General features: G+C 42.8%; 1 long non-coding RNA gene and 1 pseudogene across 1 annotated transcript; one reads left to right on the top strand and one right to left on the bottom strand.

Annotated features, from left to right (window-relative positions):
- Positions 1-246: 246 nt before the first annotated feature.
- LOC139045182 (uncharacterized) lies at positions 247-16,304 on the bottom strand. Its single transcript, XR_011503072.1, has 3 exons — positions 15,942-16,304; positions 15,101-15,157; positions 247-374 (listed from the first exon to the last, which is right to left on the bottom strand). It is a non-coding gene; the product is annotated as an uncharacterized lncRNA (long non-coding RNA).
- Positions 16,305-19,955: 3,651 nt separating this feature from the next.
- LOC139045008 (ATP-dependent RNA helicase DDX18-like) overlaps positions 19,956-24,372 on the top strand; it is a 9,243-nt pseudogene continuing 4,826 nt past the window's right edge.

Raw genomic sequence — 24,372 nt, 5'->3', positions numbered from 1 at the left:
TGCGGACCCTCCCCCCAGCTGCTGCAAATGCCCCAAACACCCCAACCCCCCAAGGAAGGCAGAGCCAGGGCTCCCTTCAAAGGTCAGGTCTCTAGCACCATCAGGAAACTTGGCTAACAACTTGAGAGAGAAAAGCCCCTGATGCTGGAAATCTAGGGTAAAAAACAGCAAACTCAATCAGGTAAAAGTCAACCAAGTTAATCGCAATGAAGCAATTCAAATTAGCTTTTCTTTCCAATGGTTCTATAAAATAGACACTTTAGACAGGATCCCATTCATTACCTGCCATATTCCAAAAGTGTAGCATGGATTCGAGATTCTTCATCAAGCAGCTCCTCTTGGCATTTGTATTTCCGACGGGGCTTGTAAACATCCTAAGAAGTGGAGGAGACAGGGCACTTACTGCGTGTGAGAAGGCTCTCCTCCTGAGCTGGCTGCCAGATGCGTCCAGTCAGGCAGGGAGCGAGTCCTTCCCCATCACGGCGAGCGCGCATCTCTCCTGCGGGTCCACAGGGCGCACTCAGGGTCACTGCCTTCAAGGAGTCTGCTCCTTTGACTTCGGTACAGGTAGAAGTATTTCCACCCAATCTATTGTGTGCCAACTTTGTTTTAACTTAGCGGGTTTTTATGGTCCTATGACATTTTCATATTTTATGTAGTCAAAGTTATTAATCATTTTATATCTTACTTCCTATCCTAGGGATTGTGAAAAAAATTCTGGTATCTTACTTTTGTAATTTATATTTAGCTCTTTCATCCATCCAGATTTTCTTTTTTTTTGGTACAGTGAAAGGCAGGGATATTTTTTCCTGAATGGAAAATTAAGAATCCCAGCATTATCACTGTAATAGTCATTCTTCCCTGATTTAAAATGGCATGCATATTTAACATATGCCAATATTATCCTCTTCAGTTGCTCTTGCTTTATGAGTCTCTATCATGTCTCCACTGTCCTTTTTCAAACTTCCTGACTATTCTTACACATTTTCTCTTCCAGATGAATCATAGTATCAGCTTGTCAAGTTCATTATGGAAAACTATTGTTTTGATTAGTATCACCTCAAATTTATAGGTTTCTTCGGGAAGAACCAACATCTTTATAATATTGAGTGTTGCACTGAGAAACAAGGGTTCTCTCTCTATTCAAATCTTTTTTGTTCCTCAATAAAATTTTCCAGAAAAAATACAAAATTTGCACAGTCACTACATAGCCAGACCTTTTCACCACCCAGAGTGGCAAACCAGTTCAACAATCACAGACATATATATGTTAACCCACAATCCTTACAAAAAAGTCCTGAAATGGCAAAGGAGATGTCAATTCTTAGGCTCTAACACAGGAGAAGGAGAGTGGCTACAAATCCTTCAGAGATACATATCTTTTTTCATAAAAGTGTTTCGAGGTTTATCCTCAAAAAGATGTATGAAAACATAAAATGCGCTATAAATTTTCACTGACTTTTTAAATTACTAGAGTGTGATTTAGTTATAAATGCAGAAGAAAATATAGATCTATTTTGTGTAGGACACCTTCTGAAACTATCTCTCTCTATATATATCTACATATACATGTCTTTTATATATATATCTTTTCTCTTTCTCTCTCTCCCTGTCTTCTAAAGAAAGCATACGGCATGTACCAGGTGCTCAATTAATGTTGGTCTTCACCTCCAGATAACCTGGTTTGTCATTCTACCCCAAATAAATGTCCTAGTTGACTGCCAAGCTAGCAGTCAAATAATACCTTAGTAATATTTTCTCAAGGCTCTGGGTACAAATAGGCAGCTGTTTACACAACCAAGGTATTCCATTTGTTTCTGGACCTTTTCTTCTCCACCACCAGAGTTCAACACATCTAATCTTTACCCAGACAACACCAAGACAAGTGTTCCTGTTAGGCTTCTCCAGATAGTGGCATTTTTATTCTAATTAGAATTGTTCCCCCCTTGAGAATTCTAGTTAATTTTATTATTTTACTTTTTATTATGAAAAGTTTCAAACATACAGAAAAACATTTGTTCTACAACACATACTACAGAATCTCAACAATTTTGTAGAAAAGGAATGGAAAAGAGTCCGGGATGATGCTGAAGGTTGTTCTTATAATTGCTGCCACAAACATTCCCTAGTTTGCTGCTAGTGTCTACATGAATAGGAAACTATAAATAACATAAAACAAATTTATAGGGAAAGGAAAATATAATTAACCCATATGATGTCACTTACTGTGTATGGTTTAATTTCCAATGAGCTCGACTACTGTAGCAGTACCATATTATTGAGTTTAACTGCTATCTTCCTTAGTTACCACAGTCAATGACCTGAGACAGGAAACTGGATTCTTCCAAAGAAGACTGACTCCAAAACAAGAGCATACTGAAACCAACAGCTACAAAGACCTTCTATTCTGGCAAACAATGACAACGTTGGCCTTTATGTAATCACTCCTTATACTTTAAAGCACCTCACCTTTTGCATTTTATAATTACTCTATGAAGTACAGGCAGGGCAGATGCTGTTACCTCCACGTTACTACTGCAGAAGCAGAGATTAAATAATTTGTCCAGGATCTCTAGAATAGTATCCAGCGTAGCCCTAGGTACCCTGGCTGCCAGTCCCAAGGTTTTTCCACTACACTAACTTGCCTCTGGTGGGCATTCTAGTCCCCCACCAGCCATTTCCGCTGAGCCCCCTCACAAGACTCACTACACAAGGTGAGGCTGCCACATGGATCTTTACAATGGTTTGCTTAGGGACCTAAATGTTATAGAGGTTTCCAGGCCAAGTGTAAAAAGAACTACTGCCAAGTCACCCTTCGCAGCAATAGGAGTCAGGAACACTGATGTCTAGTCCCATCTCTGCCACTAACTAGCTCTATGACCTTGAGAAAGGCAGTTCCTCTCATTGGGCCTATTTCTTCATCTGTAAAATGAAGGTTGGACTAACAGATCTTGAAGGATACTCCCAGTCTCTCATTCTTCATGTTCTTTTAATCCTGCAAAGATACTGATGTGGTAACATAATTCCATCAATAATTTAAAGTCTGTGATTAATTAAAAAAATGCTTTACACTTGATTGTGTTTTTAAAAAAGAAACAGAATCAACTTATCTTTTGCCATTGATAGTGGGAGCAATAGTAATGGCAATCATTTATTGAATGCTGGGTATGTGCCAGGTATATACTGCTCTATATGTGCTGCTCATTTGATCCTCACATCTATGAGGGTAGCTATCCTTGTTTTCCTTGTACAGATGATGAAACAGGCACAGAGAGGTTAAACAGCTTGCCCGTGGGGACAAAGGTGGTAAATGATAGAGGCAGGATCACTCCAGAACTGGGACTCTGCAAGGTGTTTGATACCCCAACTTTGACCACACGTCATGGTGGGTTCTGATCATTTGTCTCAGTAGATGCTAAAGGACACATGCATGGGATTAAAGAATTAAGGGGAGTCCTTTGTAAAGCAGAGATTCTTGCACTGTGAGAGTCACACATCTCTATTTAGCAGGTTCACCGGTGAGAGCAACTGCTCTGAATCACATCCAAACACCAGGGTGAGGGAGTAGCAGAGCACAGCGCCAGGCAGTGTCTGCGGCAAAGCCCTGACTGCTGCCCCTCACAACTCCTTTATGACCTAAAGGAGCAGGCAGTGAAACAGTCACTACCAACTTGGCATCCTACACTCCAAAGCTCCAGTGGGCCAGACCACACCCCACCCGGCAGGAAGCCACAATCCTGGGTTGCCTCCACTGACCTTAACAGCTCACTGTCACAGGGCTCAACAGGCAAACCCATAACAGACACGCCTCAGCCCGTGAGCCCCGTGAACAAACTGGCTTCCACCTAAAGGGGCTCCACAGATGTTTCCACCACCAAGGGCAAAGTCCTGAAAGATCCCATGAGAAACAGTTATAACTGAGACAAATACATTTGTTTGCTTTTTCATTCTCACATTAATAACACAACAACAAACAGAACAAAGCCCCTGGGTACTGAGCAAAGGAAATGATGAGAGATGGACGGACGGCGATCATTTCTGAAGAGAGGAACATGTCTATAGACAGGAAAGTTAGCTGGGGAGGCAGACTTCTCCAGACACCCCAAGCCTTAATTCTTTTCTCTTCTCTTTTACATGAGCCCTGCAGGCATGTCTTCTGCTCTGAGGTCCAGCACAAGTCCCGCCTCGGGTCTCCTTGAGTCTGTACCAAGCAGTATAACTTAGTAAATAAGAATCAGGTCACTGCATTATATATATGAGCCACAGATGGCTTCTGCATGTTGGCTCCTAGGTTTATTTCTTCACAGCAGTCTGAGACCTGTTGGCTCAAAAGCCTGCCAGTGCCAAACTCAAATTTTTACACAGCCAATTGTCTTAAACATGGCCCAAATAAGCAGACTCTTAGCCACTTACAGTCTGGGTACATTGCATACTCTGTGAAACTGCACCTAGCACGTGCTAACCATGCAGGATAAGTCCTGGGGCTATAAAGAACCCAAGCCCTTCAGACACCTCTAACCCAGAGACTTCCCTTTGTGCTGCTGAGCAACATCACCTAGACACTGAAACTTCCTCTGTGATGCCCCCGGGGGGGGGGTCCCTTCTTCCCTTCCCCTTCTGGATGGTGGCCCCTGTGCCTAAGCCTCTGGATGGCCACATATTGTGAGAGACTCCCTCACCGCACATGCAAACCTGTCAAAGCACAGCCCAAATAAAGCTTGTGTGCGCTACTGCCACCTTGTGGTCCCCAAACCCCGAATCTCTTACTGGAATGTCCCTGCTTTTACTCCAGCTCCTGGAATGTGGTCTGGCACACAGTGAGTGCTCAATTACTATTACTGAATGGTTGCCTGGCCCCGTGGCCGAAAAGTTAAGTTCGCGTGCTCTGCTTCGGTGGCCCAGGTTTTGCTGGTTCGGGTCTTGGGCGCGGCCCTAGCACTGCTCATCAAGCCGTGCTGAGGCAGCGTCCCACACAGCAGAGCCAGAATGACCTACCACTAGAATGTACAACTATGTACTGAGGGGCTTTGCCGAGAAGAAGAAGAAGAAGAAAAGTCTGGTAACAGATGTTAGCTCAGATGTCAATCTTAAAACATATATATTATTGAATGAATACATGGGGTCAGACAGATAAGGTTTTAGTCCCTGCTCCAATACTCACTACCTGTCTGATTTAGGGCGAGTTATTTTAACCTCTGGTTTTCTATCTGTAAAACAGGTATAAGTAAAGTTATTGTGAGGATTAATCAATCAATATATTTAACGGTATCTGACAAATAATAAAGGATAAGACATATATTTTTTGCATATTTTTATCAGACATTTGCTGAATGAAGAGGCCCTCCTCACAGAATGCCCTATGGAAGAACACAGTGGAGTAGTAATTTTAAATGACCTGGTTTCTTAGATGATCCAGTAAGTTCAGCAATGCATTTCCTTTCAACTAGACTGGAAGCTCTAAAAAGTCTTGTTTTTTCCTGTCCCCTCTATTCTCATACACAATTCTAAACATTACCAAAAAATGCTCAATAAATAATAAATGAATATATCTTTTGGGGTTTTGGGTCAAAATTCACAGGTACTCTCTACTCAAGGTTAAGAGAGAGTAATAGACTTCGCTGCACAGGACAGAGACTTCATGAACATGGAAGGCTGACAGCTCAAAAAGGAGGAAGTAAGCTATACAGCAGCACACTGAGACAAATGAGCGATTATTATGATGATGCAAAAGTGGAAGGTGGTAAGGGGAGGCTTGTCCTGGGTGGCAACAATTTCATTTTCTTACGTCCTTTGAAAAATACCACCTCTTATGAAGCAAGCCTTCTGCAAAGCAGCTAGCCATTCTGTGAAAAGGAGGTATGGAGAGGACAAGAAAGTAATGTGAAAATTAATAAACAGAAACTTCATTTACAATGGAGTCAGGAGGCCAGAAGAGGAAGCTCTCATGCCCTATAATGATGGCAAAGCCCAAGTGAATAAGACCAGCTCTTCTTGCCCAGCAAAAGCTCAGCCAGTGAGAGACTGTCACAACTCGGCCCATGGAAGCCAGTACACTGTGAACTCTCAATTCCTCCAATAGACTCTTTGTTTACAACAGCCCTCCCCACTTCCTCTTGTCCTCTATGAACGAGTTCCTCCTCCCTTTGTTGCTCTGAACTTGCAAGGGGCTCACTATGGTTGTGGATCCTGAATTGCAATTCTCTGTTGATCCTGAATCATTTCATTGGAACTGTGCTGTTCAGCCTTCGGCCCCATTCCTTTGGAACTGGGCTGTTCAAGTGGAACTGGGCTGTTTAGCCTTTGGATTAGGATGTTCCACTGGAACTGTGCTTTTGGCCTTCAAGCTGACCCCCGCCACTCCCCACCCTCCACACCCCGGATTAAGCTGTTCTCTTAGAATTGTGCTGGTATTAAACCTGCAGGCTGTTTAGGCTGTTTGAACACATTTTGAGGCCCCCTGTGTTGCACAGGGACCCTGGCTGATTTTATATTTAAAAACCATAGTTCTGAGCCAGCCCTGATGACCTAGTGGTTAAAGTTCAGCGCTCACCACTTCAGCGGCCTGGTTCACTTCCCAGTTGCAGAACCACACCATCCGTCTGTCAGTTGCCATGCTGTGGTGGCGGCTCACACAGAAGAACCAGAAAGACTTACAACTAGAGTATACAACTATATACTGGGACTCTGGGGAGGGAAAAAAGAGGAATATTGGCAACAGATGTTAGCTCAGGGTGAATCTTCCCCTGCCAAAAAAATAATAATTCAAAGATAATCAAGTTTAAAAAAAAAATTAAAAGAAACTAAAACGTAAGATTGCCCTCATACGCCATATTTAAAAACAATAACAATGACAACAACAAAAAAAACATAGTCCTCACTCATTCACGTCTCTAACTAAACAGATCAACTTAACCAAAGGTAATTTAGAACACCAATGGCAATCATAGGGAACTTTTGAACTCTCCAAACTTACTTTTTTAAAAACCAAATCAGACAACCATAACTCCATAATTTCCAAAACTGAATGCAATACCTATTTTGAATGGTATTTTGAGGCTTCCAAACATTATCACAAGGCTAAAATTGCCTCTTTGCAAAATAAAAATTTAAGATTAAATGAGGCAAACAAATGATTAAAGAAAGATAAAATGGCTTCCCAAACTTGACATTCCTCTTTCCCGGCTTCTTTGTCTCAGGCTCTGCCAAGGGCCAAGCATGGAAATTTGTCCAGGACTTCCAAGCAATAAACAACATTGTTATCCCTTGACATCCTGTTGTTCCTAACCTTCATATGCTACTAACACCCATTCTCAGTGGAAGTAAATCCTTTATGTAACTGATTTGTGCACTGTGTTCTTAGTGTCTTCTGGTTGATGAAGCTAGCTGGTACCTTTTTGCCTTTACTTGGGAAGGAAAACAATTCACCTGTACAGTAACACCTCAGGATTTTACTGAGAGTCCCCATTTCTCACGAAGCCTGAAAGCTGATCTGGACGATAGAAAGTTCCCTAGGGGTTCTACTTTGCTGCAATATGTGGGCCATCTGCTTCTTTGCTCATCTTCCCTTGCCTCCTCACAGGAAGACAGCATCCAATCACTAAAGCTTTTAGCCTTTAAGGGACACAAGTCACTAATGAAAAATTGTAGTTTGCCCAAACCCAGGTTCGATATTTAGGGCATCTGATATCAGAACAAGGGCGACACCTAGATCCAGATAGGCTTCATAGTGTCCTGTTTCCAAAACCCAAAACTAAGCACCAACTGTGAGGTTTTCTTGGGTTAGTTGGCTACTGCCAAAATTGGATTCCAAATTTCTCTCTTATGGCCAAACCTCTGTATGTTTTACTAAAGAAAAACCCCAACTCAATTTTGTGAGACGACTAGGATGACATAGGCTTTAAGGCATAAAGGAGAGTTTAACGAACCCACCTGCCCTTGGACATCCCAACTATCAGATTCCCTTTTTCCTTTTTATATATGAATAGAAAGGGAATGCCCCTGGGGTACTCACATGAAGAAACAGAGACCACCATGGACCCATAGGGTATTATAGCCAGCAAGTGGACCTTGTAGCAAGGGGATATCCCCTTGTCCTAGAACCAAAACTGCCACTGCCCTTTAGGTCAAGGCCACCAAGGAAACTGTGGGATCCCCTTCAACTATCTTTGTACCTCATGCAGTAGAAGCCCTCCTGAATTCTCACCACATTCAACATACTTCAGCCAGCTGCCTCATCTCCTATGAAATCCTTTTGGTAACTGCTTCTCATGTAACTCTATCACGTTGTAATAAACGTAACCTGCTACTCTTCTCCCCTCCAGTACCAACAAAGCCCCTCGTGACAATTTAACACCGCCAGATCACCTCCTGACCCCTCATGACGATCTCAGGAAACTCCCCCAAGTAACATCAACTTCTCATGGTTCACTGCTGGTTCTTATTTAAAAGGCGACAATGGCCAACACTGTGCTGGGTATGCTATTGCAACTCCTTTTGATATTGTTGAGGCAGCAACTTTACCTATGGCTTCTTCAGCCCAACAGGTCTAATTATAGGCTATAACACAGGCTTGTACTTTAGCCACGGGCAAAACTGCCAACATTTATACTAATAGTAGACACACTTTCAGAGTAAGCTTATGATTTTGGAATGTTGTGAAAGAAATGGGGCTTGCCTACTTAAAAATGGCCCCTACATTCAGAAATTATTAGATGCTATACTTTTACCTGCTCTTTAGCTATTATCAAGATACCGCGGCATTCTAAACTTGAATCTCTGGAAGCAAAAGAAAATCACCTTGCTGAAACTTCCACAAGGAATACTGCCCTTAAAGGAACCAACAGCAGCCAAGCCTTTGTCATGATCCAAAGGGATATTTCCCCAAACGATAACTTAGCAAAACTGGCTAGAGAAGCCTAACAGTTGGCCTCAGAAGAGGAAAAAGAGTGGAAATTCAACAGTTGTTGGTTTGATAAGAGAAGAGAAAGCTCTGGTTCAAACTAAATACCAACCAAGTCCTACCACGGACTCCAGAATGCCCCCTCCTAAACAGTGTACATGCATTTAACCACTTGTCTATTGACAAAGTGATAGCATTCATGAATCAATATTGGTGGGGAAATAGAAACAAGGCCACAAGAAATGCATACCTCACTTGTTCCACTTGTCCAAAATATAATCCAGGGAAGCCTGTTTGTATTGTTCCCAGACATTTTAAATGGTCTAACGAACCAGTCGAGGTTTGGCAAATGAATTTCAGCCAACTTCCCCTGTCTCGTGGATATAAATTTGTTTAATCATGGTCTGTGTCTTCTCACTGCACTGAAGCCTTCCTTTGCAGACAGGCTAATGCCTCTTCTGTAGCTAAGATCCTTTTGGAAAGGAGATCCCACCTGCGGAACTCCTCTGGAACTTCATGATGATCGAGGAACCCCTTTTACCTGTCAGGTACTTTGCAACACGGTAAAGGTCTAACAGATGCTAACAAAATTAAGCACGTTCTGGTAGAGCAATCTTTTCACGGTGTGCTCCAGCGAGACCAAGACCTTAAGCATCACACCTTGCACCCTGGAGATTCCATCTATTAGAAAAGACACCTCCAGAAGGACTCTCTTCAACCTCGCTGGAAAGGCCCCTATCAGGTACTGCTAACTAACCCCTCCTCCACAAAACTCTTGGAATAGACTCTTGGATTCATGTGACACATCTAAAGAAACCACCAAACCCTGACCAGACCTGCACATCATCTGGTGACTTGAAAGTAAAGATTTCCTGGAATTAAAGCAGATGACATCTGATGAGACAGCTTTCCCAAGATGTCCAGACTAGGCCTGCTGGGAGCTTGTCTGCCAAACCTCTGATGCTGACATAACGCTTCAGATGACCTCCAATGCCTATGATCTTGATAAGATATGGACTTAAGGAAGAAAAAAACCACCCTGAGAATTCTCCCTCCTATTCCTCCTTGTTACTTGAATGTGACCTCAATAGGTTTCCAACCTGTGCACTTTCCCTCTGATGTGGGACATGACACCCAGGAAAATTCCTTAGCACCAGGAATAAAGGCCGATAAAATCAGGAAAACCTCTCAATCAGCGATGCTTTCAGAGAAAGGTCTTGATCAAAAGAGAAAAATGTGAAAATTAATCAATAGAAACCTCATTTAAAATGGAGTCAGGAGGCCAGAAGGGGAAGCTCTCACACCCTACAACAATGGTCGAGCCCACGTGGAAGAAGAAAGACTTCCTCTTCTTGTCCAGCCAATGAGAGACTGTCACAGCCAGTGAGAGAGTGTCACAACTCAGCCAGTGAAAAGCCAGTACACTTTGAACTCTGAGTTCCTCCAATGGACTCTTTGTTTACATTAGCCCTCCCCACATCCTCTTCCCCTCTATGAAAGAGTTTCTCCTCCCCTTGTTGCTTGGACCTTGCAAGTGGTTCACCATGGTGACAGATGCCTAACTGCAATTCTCTGTTGATCCCGAATAAACTCATTTTTGCTGGAGAAATAACTGGCTGTCTATTGTTTAAAGTCAACACCAACACATTTCAAAGAAAAAAGCAGAAGCACTGGGAATAATTCCCAGGAGAAAGAAAAATAAGGCCTAGACAAAGAGAATATCCCAGGTGATGAGCTCAAAAGTTAAAGTTCACAACAGCCTTTCAGCCTGGTAATCTGGCAAGAGGTACTAATAGCTTTAGGCATAACCTCTGACCCACTTCCACTTCATGGAATGTATCCTAAGTAAATACTTAAAGATAAAAGAAAAAATTTAGCCATGAGGATGTCCTACATAATAGCCAAAAGAAAAAAAAAAAAGATACAAACTAAGCTAGTTAATTAGTACCACACAATGAATGCTCAACAGCCACTAAAAACGATCACAGCCACTACAGCTATGGAGGCATATTTACTGGCATGGAAAGATATCTTCAATTACATTGTTAAGCAAAATGAGCAAACAACAAAACAGAATATACAGTATAATACCAGTTTTTCTTCTCTCTAATTCTCTATATTGATAGCTGTAAACCCTGTATTTCATGCTTGGAATAGAAGTGAGTATTCCTGGCTGGTGGTATCATGGGTGATTCAGTCTTTGTACTTTTCCTCCAATTTCTAGTTTTTTATCATTATTACTAGAGTACCAGTACAAAAGAAAAACAAGCTTTTTTAAAACAAAAAGTCATGCACCAAAAAAAAGCCTGGGCTACATAACCAAGCATGAATGCAAAGACTGGAATAGTCCTATAAGGATGGCTAAAGATAAGAATAAGCTAAATATTTTGAAAAACATTAAAATGTTTAATATTGATTTTTTTAAAGAGGTCATATCTAAACAAGAGTAAGTAAAAGCCTACTGGTTGAGGCACAACAGTATCACGCTAATAGATGAAAAAAGAAGACAACACAACAATCTCCACTTAGCATCTATTGTCCAGCTGGACAAGGGGTCTTCAAATAGGAAAAGTCACAGGACTTGGCCCCACAAGGAACCGAAGTGGTGGTGGGAGAGCACCCAACCACTCTGGATGCGTCTGAGTCTCTGGGACCCAGAAGAATAATTGCCCAGAGTGTGGAAATGTCAAGAACATTACTACAAAATTGGGGCCAGCAATACGTGAGAAATCAGAGACCAGGTGAAGAGGGAGAAAACTGGAAAAAGCACCAACATCTGTTGTATTTGAGGAGTCAGATATAAAATCAAACTCTGGCTGCCTCTTCCTAGCTCTGCAACTATGTAGGCATTTTACTAACCTTTCTGAGCTTCAACTTACTGATTTCTAAAATGAAAATAATAACATAGAACTCCCTGAGTGTTGGTGAGGAGTCAATGAAATAACATGTGTAAAATGCCTAATTAGGTGTCATGCTCCTCAGAGGCCGTCAGTCAATAAATAGCAACTACACACTTTTTTTTTTTGAGGAAGATTAGTCCTCAGCTAACTGCTGCCAATCCTCCTCTTTTTGCTGAAGAAGACTGGCCCTGAGCTAACATGTGTGCCCATCTTCCTCTACTTTATATGTGGGACGCCTACCACAGCATGGCTTGCCAAGTGGTGCTATGTCCACACTCAGGATCCAAACCAGCAAACCCTAGGCCGCCAAAGCACAACATGCGAACTTAACCGCTGCACCACCAGGCCGGCCCCTAAATACATATTTTATTAGAGGCTGGGTCTAGAAACCAGGCACCTATATTAAAATGTTTGGCCACATTTTAATCCTCAATTTACCATTCATAATTTAAATTTGAGATTCCAGATTTGTCAATAAGGAGCAAGTTACAAACACTGATGAGGCATCTGAAGGGCTGTACTGGGAAAAGGCTAGAAGGAGAAGAAAACTCCCTTCAGGGCCTGAGACTGGTGAAGAGCCACAAGCCCTGGCCATCTAGGAAGGATTTCATTACCTTTACCAAGGGAAGGATTTTCCTTGGGGACAGTGACAACAATAACAAACAGCAAGCTGCTCCACTTCTTACACTGATTCACAAGAATAAGCCAGGGACATGCAGTGCAGCCCTGGAGTCTCTTGCAAGCTTCTGGGACTTTTATTTCCAGGCTGCAAGGAAGCACTCGCAAAAGCGAGGGGCAGGAGGGATGGAGGTTAACAGCAACACAGATCAGTTAAGAAACCTAAGAAGACAGAATCTGGAAGTGAGAAGAATTTTCAGTAGACAGGGAAAGAAGAAAACAAAGCCCAAAGGCCAGGTCTGGCCTTCCATAAAAATTCTTTATCATTCCTGCTACAAATGTACTGACAGACAATTGAGGAGTAAGTTCACACATAAAAAGAGAAAAAAACTATGCAATTTGAACTATTATCAAAGACACTTGCAAATATTTTTCCGCTTTTGTTTTTCTTGATATTATTTTCTCATTAGCTGCAAACACCGTTTTCTCTAGAAGCTCACAGCATAGTGGGTACAAGAGTTTGCCTGCAGTCTCCACCATCACCAATGTGACCTTGGACAACATACATAGGCTATCTGTGCTTTAGTCTCCTCATCTGCAAAAAAAAAAAATACTCCTTTTTCCTAGGGTTGCTGTGAGGCTAGATGAGTTATATATAAATGCTTAGAACAACATCTGGGCACCAGATTTTTGTCTTTGTCTCCTTAAATTCTACACAGTTACATTACCAAGCAGATGATTTTCTTTAAAAACTCCACTGCAAATGAGAAGAAGAAATAATGTGTCTCTAGAGGCCTGAAATGTCTGATGGGTACAGAGAGGCCAGTCCCAGTTCCACTGATAGGATGACCGACAGCTATGCTGGCCTTCTATTCTCACTGATAAGGCTGAAAACCGTAATGTTTTCCCACTCACCACGCACGGCTCAGAGTGAGATTTACACAGGAAGATATTCAACTAAGCATTCATTTAAAAAGTTTACTTTTATTTTCTGTTTTTGAATAGGTGATACACAGACTTGGTATAAAATTCAAATACTACGAGGTTTATAGGGAAAAGAGAATTTCCCTTCCTCTCCCGCCCCAGCTCCCAATTCCCTGTATCAGAGCTAGGCTGTCATCTGATTCTCGTATCTTTCCAGAAATGAAGCATCATTTAAAAGAAGAGAAAGCAACAGCATATCCAATCAAGTGGTTATTATTTGTAATGACAAACGCTGTTAGGAGGAGTCTTTAATAGCATACAAAAGACTCTACACTGGGGGGCCGGCCCGGTGGCACAGCAGTTAAGTTTGCATGTTCCACTTCGGTGGCCTGGGGTTTGCTGGTTCAGATCCCGGTTGAGGACATGGCACCTCCTGGCAAGCCATGCTGTGGCAGGTGTCCCACATATAAAGGAGAGGAAGATGGGCACAGATGTTAGCTCAGGGCCAGTCTTCCTCAGCAAAAAGAGGAGGATTGACAGCAGAGGTTAGCTCAGGGCTAATCTTCCTCAAAAAAAACAAAAAACAAAAAACAAAAAACTCCATATTGGTAAGTGAAAAACACTACAAAATTATATTTAAAGCATAATTCTATAAAAATGCACATTAAAAATATGAAAGAAACATGTCCAACCATCAGAAGTGGCTGCTTCAGTGTTGTGAAATTAACGTTGAGTTTCTTCCCTTGTAGCTGTCAACCTTTTTAAAAAAAACACTTTAAGGATATTCTAAACTGAACACCTATTTCATAACCAGGAAAAAAAATTACTCTGCTGTCATAGCATGTCCTCTTCTTTTTGTTATTTAATACTGCCACCAAACTTAAAATTGTATCTGGCTTCAGAGCCTAACTATCTTAAAGGTTTTCCACTCTTCCTATTTCCAAAATGGAACAGGGGAAAAAATACGCATGACAACTATAAAGCGACAAAGACTTTTTTTGTTTTAAACAAGCACTTTATGTCTTTTATCATCAAACGACTGTTACTCTTTTCAGAATAATCACTTTGGGAGACCACACACTTATTCTTAAAGTGAAAAACAGGCAAAACAGCATGATGTATTATTTCCGGAAGAAAGAGAATTTGCACCTTGGCACTGAGGCTCCACTCCCATCAGTTCAGGTAGGAAGGCTGGGGGGTGAGTGCGGGCGGGCTGACCGGGTTCTGCTGGGCTCTGGCCCAGAGTGTTCTGAAAAGGCCCGAAGCTCCTCTACCCCTTGTGCTAGAGAAGTGGGCACACGCATACAGATTCCCAGAGGTTACAACAGGCTGCGCATGGTGACAGAGGCCATCCCAGAACATTCCACAGAAGCTACTCTTTCTCCAAAGCCACCATGGGGGCAGCAACCTCAATCTACCCTCTCCAGGTCAGCATCTCCTCTTTGGAGCTACTCAAAGTTTATACCTGCACTGGGACAAACAAGGAAGGGCTACGAGTTTGGAATATTTCTCCCTTGAAACCGAAACTAAGAAAAACACTGTGCAGTGGTCGTGGCAAGTTCTCCCCGTGAACGCCGGGTCCAGACAGCGGGCACAGAAGGCAGGGCTTCCCTCACACCCCAACCTGAGGCCAGCTCCTGGGCAGCCCCAGCAGGCGGAGCCTCAGGGAGCAGGGCATTTGTGACTAAACCAAAGGGCTATCTGGAGGCTGTGAACCTACGTTCTTCTCTTACACAGGGACTCGGACAGGGGAACTTACTGAGAGGTCAACAACAGTCTTGATGGCCTTTTCTTTTCTCTTGAGGAAGTCATCATTCTGTAAGACAAAACAAGGAATAAACAAATCTTGTGCGAAGACTGCAACGCACTGGACTGCTCAGCCGTCTGCCTATAAACCGACCTCCCGTCACTACCTCACCTGAACCAGTCTCAGTTTTCTAAGAAACTGGAATACATTCTGCATGGGAAAAAGCTACGGCCTCTGCAGCTGGCTCCAAAACAGAGCTCTATAGTCAGAGAGAAAAACGGGGACCACTGAGTGCAGTGGTGACGACAAGTATTCTCATTTCAAATCCTTATGAGCTCGGAAGCCTCAGGCAAGTTACCTAGCCTCTGAGCCTCAGTCTCTCCATCTGTAAAACAGGGACAGAAACACCTATCTCAGGGGGCAGCCATGAGGATTAAAGAGTAGAAGGCAGGTGATGTGCTGGGGCTAGAATGTAGTAAGCATTTCATAGTGATGAGCTATTGTTGTTGTGATTACCTTCCAACTGTTACTCTAAGAATGTTCTAGGCAAGTGGTCTCTTGAGAAGCTTTATATGACTATACAAAAAATATACTCATGTTCCTATAATTTAATAAAAGTTCTGGATCAAGTACCAAAACTGACAGAAAAGGACAAAACCATAGGGCTTTCCACTCAGTGCCCATTTAAAGAGGCAGTTCTAGAGACCCAGGAGGCCCAGTCTCAGTGCTGCCCAGGCAGAGGCAGAGATGCCATATGGGGGTGGGAGTGCAGGGCACCCTGCGCTCACTCTGCTCCTTCTAAGTGTGCACCCATGCTCTCAGCTGGACAAGAAAAGAAAATGAGAACACTGACCTCAGGGAGACTGTAGGTCTTCTGGAACTGGGACACAGAGTAGGAGCGGATGTAGTCACCCATCTCTTCTTTTGTTTCTATAGCTCGCTTCACCAGCCACTGCAGAAGAAAGTTAGGAAACGTGAGCCGATGGGGTGAAACACCACTGCGGTGAAGGCCAACTCAGAGATGGCACCACTCGTGAACCCAAATCACTGTCCTTGAACTGACCACGTGATGACAAGCTATCAACACACACTGTCCTATAGCAAAAGCAACTGGCTTAGCGTCTGAGATGCTAAGATCCAGTGGGACCTAGAGCTGAGCAGCTGTGCAGGAGGAGCCTCACTTCAGAGCCTCAGGCCTCAGTTTCCCTCTCCATGTAAAGTGAAACTGAGAATGTCAGTTCCTTTCACCTCACAGAGCTACTGTGGGAGCAAATGAAACCACATGTACTAGAGTGCTTTGTAAATACCCGAAACATAACACAAATGCAGCTATCCCCACAACCACCTGGTTCTAGCGATCGATCTCAACGTCATTCTTTTTCCTGCTTCTTGCACCACAGACCAGAGAAAGGGGAAGAACCAGAGAGAACCCCTAGTATAACCCTCAAGTGACAGATGAGAAAACATCCCCAAACTATTCAGATGTGAGAACAGGGTGTACTGAGTACACAGCCTTGGGCTTCGGGTTAGCTTGGCACTCACAACATTCTCTCTCTCAATCCGCACAATGCTACAAGGTGGCTGGTAGTGGCCACGATGACAGAACCTGAAGCTCAGAGACACTACGTAACTTGCCCATTGATCCACAGCTAGCAAACCACAAAGCTGGGTGTCACAACTCACAGGCTCTTCCACACCAGAAGGCTGGACATATGGGCTTCATTAAATGTTTCCCAGCTCTTTTGGGCTGATGTGCAAAAGGAGGTGTTTCTCCCTACCTAAAACTCCAGTTAATTAAAACACACACATACACACACCCACACACCATAACCTGTGGAAGATTCCAGTGCTCTGAGGGTAAGAACGCAAAGTCAAATAAGAGCCTTTGTTGTCCTCCCCTGGCTCTTCATTCAATTCCTGTACTACTGAAGAACATCATGGAGGGGGTGCCATCTGTCAGGCTTGCCATTCTCTCTCCAGAGAGAGCCACTACATCTCAAAAGCAGTTTTTGGACAGTAGTTGTGTTTCCCCAAGAGCACAGCCACACGTGGCAAGGTTTAGCTGCCTAGGAAAGTAGACACGTGGCATGCTGCATGGTGCTCCCACAGGGACAGGAAGAAATGCTTGATCACGGAGGGCAGCCAGCTCCAGGAAAGGACACGTTTAGGAAGTGGCTGCCCAGGATAGGGGCGGCTGAGAATATCTACATAAGGAACATTCTTTTGTTGTCAGCATCTTCCATTTATTTCCATCACTCCACTCCACCCCACCTCCAAACAACCACCTCAGGCACGGACAAAGCCAGAAGCAGGGGCAGAGGATGAGACCACACTCAGAACTACGGTAGCTCCTAACTCGCACCCCGACCCCAGCACCACAGCCCCAGACAACTAAGGAGGCTGACGCTTGCTCAAGTCAATTTGTCTCTGCTTTGCTTTGGATCCACAGATCCAGTTTCTGGCCTTTCATACTTGTTTCCTTTTCCATTAATCAGATCTACCCAGAATTATCACTTGGTGGGATGCTGGAGAGTGTGATCAGATAAGGAAGGCAAAGCATGTTGAGTCATAGGATTCCCACAGACAATCCAATACTGTTTTGGAGTTCCCAGCATGAAGGGCTGTGGAGGGAACCTCTTGGACAGCCACGCTCTGCCACAGCTCCCTGGCATTCGAGAAAAATAGCTACCCTCACAGGATACACATCCCACGTGGGAGAAAAAGATGTGACCTAGAATACCAATGGCTGGAAGCTAGACCTGTTTTTCTCCTGGCTGGCATTCAGAGGGTGTTACTGTAGCTTTGTAAATGGTGTGAACATGGGTGATGAGTCTCGAGCCCCGCACAAGACAACGAGTTCAATGGTTCCCAACTGTTGGTCCGTGACTATCCTTTCACTGGTCTCCAGCAAAACAGGAAAAAACTAGAGGCATGTGGTAAGCTTTTCAGGATGCTAAATGTATTCAATTTGAAGGACTGTCTTTTATTTTAAGATTGGGAGTTAAATGGCTTTTTAGGAAATGATAGAGAAACTAAGAGCAGTTACTTTTAAAAAGGCCCTTGCCTGGCAAAAGACAGATGGCAACCATAGGTCAACCTCCATTTTTGCTTTAAAATTTTACTGGTCCATGAAATTAAGAAATCTGGTAACCAGCAGCCTAGGCCCTCACATCCAGACAGGAAGCCCCTCAGCATTCAACTCACAACACGGAACATTCACAGACACTCAAAATGCCCAAACCAAATGCAGAAGATCACTTCCTTTTCACCCTCTCCTCATATCTAGACTAGATTCTTTGCCCTCAGAGTTCTAGCATGGGGCTGAGGAAGGTCTAATCACTAGAGATCCAGGCTTTGGGGGAAAAGGCAACAACTTCACAGAGTGACAGTGTTGGAGGTTTTAGTAATAACACAGGGGCCCTACTTCCTAGTTTCACAAAAAGGGTCAGGCACCACTGTCCCTCTGCACCAGACAAAAAGTCTAACAAAGACACAAATCAAATTCTGAGTTAAAGTCTTGAAATATTTTGCTGTGTACACAAACAACTTCTGGGATCCTTTGTTCCTTCGGTTTGTCGTTTTCTAGAACTCATCCCATACCGTAGTAGGAAAATCATTGGCGCAGGAGTCTGGAGCCCAGAAGTTTAGTACTGGCTCAGTTACTGATAAGGAAGAAGGATGAGATTAACATTACTGAGGGCCTGTGCTGGCTTGACCTCTTTTGGCCTTTGGCTCTTTGTCTGTAAAGTCAAGAGTTTAGGCTAGCATGAGTTGCTCCTAACCAGAGATGTCCAGGAGTTACTTGAGTGGTTTGGTTTGAGATTTTTGTTTGTTAAAATATTGAGGCCCAGCACCAGACGTGCTCAATCAGAATGGCAAAGGCTCTGGCAGTGGTTCTCAGCCAGGGCAGTTTTGCCTCCCAGGTAGGGTGACCAGCTCATCCCAGTTTACCCAGGACTTGACCAGTTTTAACATCGAAGGTCCTGCATCCCATAAATCCCACCTCTGTCCCAGGTGGCCTGTGAGGATTGGCCACATCTTTTGGTTGTCAGAACTGGGGACAGGCTACTGGCATTTAGTGGGTGGAGGTCAGGGATGCTGCAGAACATCCCATAATGCATAGCACAGCCTCTCACAACAGAGAATTATCCAGCCCACGATGTCCATAGTGCCCATGTTGGCAAGACCTGGGTTATAGCCAGGGCGTGTGCGGGCTGGGGAACTCATGGGTCATTCTGATGCCTTCACCTGCTGCAGGTCCACAGCACGGTTGATGTGTGGGTTCACTCCAACAGTCTGTGTCTGTACCTGACTCTTCTCAGTAGTCTCTTTAGAGTTAAATTAACAACTCTTTCGATTGACTTCAAATTCAGTTGTTATTATACTAAATGTTTTCACTTTTTATTTCAGATTTCTTAAACATTTCGTTTTTCTCTGAACTCTCTCCCAACCCCGCCAGCCTTGCCATTTTCATTTCATACAAGTTCCTTGATTGTACGTCCTCTCCGCCCCTTCTTCTTTTGTCACAGTTTAGGCTCTGGGATATAAGGTACACCGCCGTCAGCGGTGGAGAAACTTCAGAAGTGTAGGGTCATCGTCTTTATATATAGAAATGGTTGGGGATTTGGCTTTTCTGACTGGAGGAAGCTCTTCTAAGCTTGACTCCAACCCAGTGGTGCCTTTAGCCAGCAAAACTAACCAGGCAATTATAGCAGTATTAACTGTTAAAAAGGGGCGGGGGGGGGAAACTTGCTCATGATAAACTGTCTTCTATTTAGGAGCCTTCGAGGATACTTCATTTGCTTCTCTGACTAGTCTTGTCAATGAGAACACTCTAAAGGCAATAAAAGAAATGGGCTTTACAAACATGAGCGAGATTCAGCATAAAAGCATCAGACCGCTTCTGGAAGGAAGGTATGATCCACATTGATGTTTGGGCTTTAATCTGTTTTCAGTGCCAGTAGTTCAGAAAGGAAATACCAGTATGTTCGGTTGATTTTGCACTGTGTGTTGGCTTACGTATCCAACCTGCTTTAAAGACTTATTTGCTGATGTTTGAAGAAAAGCGTTCCCTTCTGTTGTATAGCCTGGTTCTTATTTCTGAGTTGGGTATCTGACGCAGGTGATTGCTTTCAGCGATGGAGAAGGTGGGGACTGGGTCTTTTGTTGCTCATGTTCTGGCGTTGATGCCCAAACCATATGCGGTAGTGACATGGCAGGTATTCAGTACATGACTTGTTGAATGAGTAGACTAAGTGTCTCTGACCTTTCCTGTCTTAATCCTTAGGGATCTTCTAGCAGCTGCAAAAACAGGCAGTGGCAAAACCCTGGCATTTCTCGTCCCTGCGGTTGAACTCATTGTTAAGTTAAAGTTCATGCCCAGAAATGGTAAGTCTGTGATCCACTGTCTTTGCCGTACCTCACTAGAGTTATTGTACCGGGTACGCGCTCTTGGTGATAACTGCAGGCTGACTTTCACCGCGTGTCATTGTTGCCTTTGTAGGAACAGGAGTCCTTATTCTCTCACCTACGAGGGAGCTGGCCATGCAGACTTTTGGTGTTCTTAAGGAGCTAATGACACACCATATTCATACGTATGGGTTAACAATGGGGGACAGTAACAGATCTGCTGAAGCGCAGAAACTAGCTAATGGGATCAACATTATTGTGGCCACACCAGGCCGTCTCCTGGACCACATGCAGGTAAGAGAACACTGTTGTGTAGTCCCTGTCTTACTGTCTTGTGTGAAACCTCAACCTGACAGCTAACAGTTTTTCTTTGTCTTGTTAGAATACCCCAGGGTTTATGTATAAAAACCTGCAGTGTCTGATTATTGATGAGGCTGACCGTATCTTGGATGTTGGGTTTGAAGAGAAATTAAAGCAAATTATTAAACTTCTGACGAGTAAGTAGGTGGCATCTGCATGTGGTTTGCAAAGTAGTTGGAAGTAGGTGAGGGTTGTTCCTATGTGAAAACTGTTAATACCAGATTTCTAACACAGCCAAGTGAGCTTGTGTCAATCAACCTTAGAGGTTGTCTGAAATGCAAGCATCAAGCTTACTAGTAACTTGTTACAGTGGTTTTGCCATTTTAGAGGTTATAATGCAAGTTAAACAGTCCTTACGTGTCATTCCAGTCCACATCCGCAACCCCATCTTCCTTTCCTTACCTCATTCTAGCGTCTCCCAGGTGGCAGTAGACTTGCGGCCTTCTGTGTTGTATTTGAGTTGTACATATCTTGGTTATACTACTCGCAACATTGTAAGCTGCTTATATCTATAATAAGGCCATAATCTCCTTCATTAGAGAGTTTGCTTTTTAATGCTTTGTTGAGGTATAATTGACATAATCTGCACATATTTTAAGTAAACAATTTAAGTTTTGATACGTTTATGCCTGTGAAGCCGTCACCACAATCAAACAGTGAGCATCTCCGTAACCCTCAAGCTTCTTTGTGCACATTTGTGATCCCTCCCTTTCACCTTCAGTAAGAACAGCCCTCACCTGCTTCCAACGACTGCTCACACACGTCTGCCTCCCAGGTGACGTTGATCTGCCTTCTGTCACCGTAGATCAGTGTGTGTTTTCTAGGGATTTGTATGCATGGAATCATACACTATAAATTGGTCTGCTCAGAAAATTCTTTTGCAAGTCATCCATGCTGTTTATGTGTATCAGTAGTTCTTTATTCCTCAGTTGCATTCCATTGTGTAAATGTACCGCAACTTGTTTATCCATTCACCTGTTGATGGATGATTGTGCTATTTACGGGTTTTGGTTATTACAAATAAAGTTGCTGTGAACATTCATCTACAACTCTTACCCTGGGCATACATTTCCTTTTTTCTTGGGTGACTACCTAGGAGTGGAGTGTTTGGTGTATGTTTAGCTTGTGCCATTTTGCTTTCTCATCAGCAGTGTGTGAGAGTTCCATTTCCTTCTATTAAGTCTTGAAATTGGGTGGTGTTAACCCCCACCTTGGTTCTTTTTCAGATTGTTTTGGCTCTTCTTGTTCTTTGCATTTCTGTATCAATTTTAGAGTCAGTTTGTCAATTTCTACCCCCTAAAAAACTGGGATCTTGGTTGGGATTGTGTTGAATATAGATCATTGTTGGAAGGCAATACTGAGTCATTCAAACCCACGAATAAGGTATACCTCCATTGATTAGCTCCGTAATTTCTCTCAGCAGTGTGTTAGAGTTTTCAGAGTACAGGTTTTTTCACATCTTTTGCCAGATTTATCCCTAAGTATTTTATTAAAATTTTAAATTGTTCATTGCTTGTATATACAATACATTTAATTTTTTAATTTTGACCCTTTATCTGGCAAGATAATTATTACTGTACTCAGTGGGATTGTTCAGTATGACCTTCCAGATGAAATTAGCCTTTGGGTTTTCTACCTAGGCAAACATACCACCTACATGTAAAAAAATAAAATTCTTCACTTACTTTTTTTCTTGCCTGACTGCACTGGCCAGCATCTCCAGTACAATACTGAATAGAAGTGGTGAGAGAAGACATCTTTGTCTTCTTCCTGATCTTAAGGGGAAAGCGTTCAGTCTTTCACCATTAAGTAGGATGTTTGCCATAGATTTTTTTGTAGCTGCACTTTATCATATTGAGCATGATCCCTTCTGTTCCTAGTTTGCTGAGATTTTTTAATCAGAAATAAATGTTAAATTTTGTCAAATGCTTTTTCTGTGTCCTTTGAAACTGTCAGATGTTATTTCTTTAGTTTGTTAATATGGTAAATGATATTGGTTAACTTTCAAATGTTGAACCAACCCTGCATTCCTGGAAAAACCCCACTTGGTTATGATGCATTATCCTTTTTTGTATATTGAGTCACTGTGCTGAAATTTTGCATCTATGCTTATGAACCGTCGTTGGGTTTGGGGATCAGGGTAGTGACTGGCTTCAAAGCATGAGCCGGGAAGTAGACTCTCTTCAGTGTCCTGCAGAGTTTGTGAAGAATTGGTAATATTTCTTCCTTAAATGTTCGATAGACTTCACCAGAGGAGGCCGTTGGGGCTGGAGTTTTCAGAGTTCTACTTGGAGCATTTGTAGGTGTGAAGCACTTCTGAAGATTTCCTGAAAGATTTGTGTTACCTTTATTTGCATCTGTTTCAGCACGCAGACAGACCACGCTCTTTTCTCCCACACAAACTCAAAAAGTTGAAGACCTGGCGAGGATTTCTCTGAAAAAAGGAGCCATTGTATGTTGGCGTTGATGATGATAAAGCTAATGCAACAGTAGATGGTCTTGAGCAGGTAATTTGTGTCAATATCTTAAATTTTAAGGATCTTCCTTGATGTTTCCTTGTAACTGTTTGGAGGATCATCCAAAAAGCAGATGGATTAATGAACTTTTAATTCGAATATAGTCAACTTGGTATTGGGTCTCTGGCTCTTTCATATAAAGTATCTTGAACTCTGAATAATTTGGTCGGCTCTCTTTACTCTCTCTCTCAATATGGCTTGCCACGTGGGAGGTTATTAATCATTACCAATTGCAAATGCAGTAAAAAAATTTGTTTATTAATCTCCTGCTTGGAGACGCAAAGTGAGTTAGAAGATGGAGAGACTGGTTTCACCCACGTAGCTTTAGAAGACTGGAAATGAGATGACAAAGATCTAAACTAGGTTGATTAAAAGTAGAACTTTAAAGGGGCTGGCCCTGTGGCTGAGTGGTTAACGTTCTGCGTGCTCTGCTTCAGCGGCCTGGGTTCACAGGTTCAGATCCCAGGCACGGACCTACACTGCTGGTCAGCCATGTGGAGGCATTCCAGATACAAAATAGTAGAAGATTAGCACAGGTGTTAGCTCAGGGTGAATCTTCCTCACGAAAAAAAATAGAACTTTAAGATTGAATCTTTTGTTGAATAAAATATTTTGCTGTAACAATTTAGCTTCAAAACCTTTCATGTGCTGTCTAATTTTTAAAAATATATTCACCCAGCCTTGTTACCTTGTTTGGAACGGTGCATTTAAGCTGTGGTTATTTGAGATCTTGCTGTTAAAAACCTTTTTAAAAAAATGAATCATTGATATGCCTTGAGGGTTCTAATTAATAGAGGTGTTAATATATTATGGTTGCAAGAACTGTTGATAACCAGTAATCTCAGGAATATGAAAAGTACTTAGTATCCAGTGTTCGCAGCCAGTAAAAGGAATCGAAAGAGCTCAAATTAGTCTTATGTTAGGAATGCTTGTTAGAATGAAGGCAGTGGTTTTGTTATAGGTAAGGCATAACAGTGCGTACGATACTTACCTTCTGTG

This window comes from Equus asinus, chromosome 4, assembly GCF_041296235.1.
Source record: "Equus asinus isolate D_3611 breed Donkey chromosome 4, EquAss-T2T_v2, whole genome shotgun sequence".
NCBI classification, from domain to species: Eukaryota; Metazoa; Chordata; class Mammalia; order Perissodactyla; family Equidae; genus Equus; species Equus asinus.
The sequence above is the reverse complement of the archived record's forward strand: the minus strand, read 5'-3'. Positions and strand labels throughout refer to the sequence as shown.